Source organism: Teleopsis dalmanni, chromosome 1 (genome assembly GCF_002237135.1).
Source record: "Teleopsis dalmanni isolate 2A chromosome 1, ASM223713v2, whole genome shotgun sequence".
NCBI classification, from domain to species: Eukaryota; Metazoa; Arthropoda; class Insecta; order Diptera; family Diopsidae; genus Teleopsis; species Teleopsis dalmanni.
In genome coordinates, this window is record NC_051846.1 from 34,266,273 (window position 1) to 34,267,360 (window position 1,088).

Sequence of the window (1,088 nt, forward strand, 5' to 3'; positions counted from 1 at the left end):
TACCTTTGAATAAAAATGTGAGAATGACTTAACTTTAGGTCTGATGATGTAGTGTCTATGGCATAGGTTATCTTCGAATACAAACATGTCTAGAGATTTTATTATATTTTTGGGTACTGTCGGGCCAGTATTTCTGATACCTAAATAACTAAAACAATATTTGTTAAATTTGAACTATTGTTTTGAACTATTATAGTTGGTGTATAAGCTAGCTATTACTTTTAGAGAAATTCTGGTTAATCAATACAAAAAGTTATTCCTTATCCATTTTGGTATGTTCAGCAAAACTTTTGCTTAATGAACAGCTTGTAAAGCAAAAAAACTCCAATATTAAAGAAATCTAAAGAAATATATTATATAGCGTATATTATAAATCAAAATTCCTTAAAATAATGGTGAAATAAAAATAACTTAGTATGGAATTGAGGTCAATATACTTTTACCCGCTGATAGTATAATGACTAATACAAGGTCATGTAAAATAAAACCTTCTAAAATATATAATTATTAGTACTTTTATTTTTATTTATAATTATATATCGTTAAAAGTTTTTGATTTAATTGCTCTAATATGAGCATTATTATAACTACACTGTTACTCTTTCTATAAAAATGTTTAAAATAATTGTTTGTGGTTTATATCTCCTAATGGTAATATAATAAATTTCTAATTGATTAATAAGTAATAAAATTTTCAAACACATATGCAAATTTTAACTTATTGATATTTATATATAATTGAATATGTATATCTAAAATTATAATATAAAGTAAAATAACTTAAATTGATGCCGCTTAAGTAATTAAAATTTTTTTCCATTTATTGATTACCCTTAATAAGCTTTCAATTTATTTAAACTATATAGTAAATGAATATGTGCTATATTAACATACTGTATAATCAAGTACACGTAAATAGTCAACACGCAATGTAACTGATATAGTTTAATTTACATGAAATCTTTACATGACTGACACTAATATCATTGCTTCTGGGTGTTATTTATGTGTTACACTAATTAAACCACAATTAGATTTGAAAGAATGTTAAAAAGAAGTTTGGACTAAATACTTTTTCATTTGTCGAC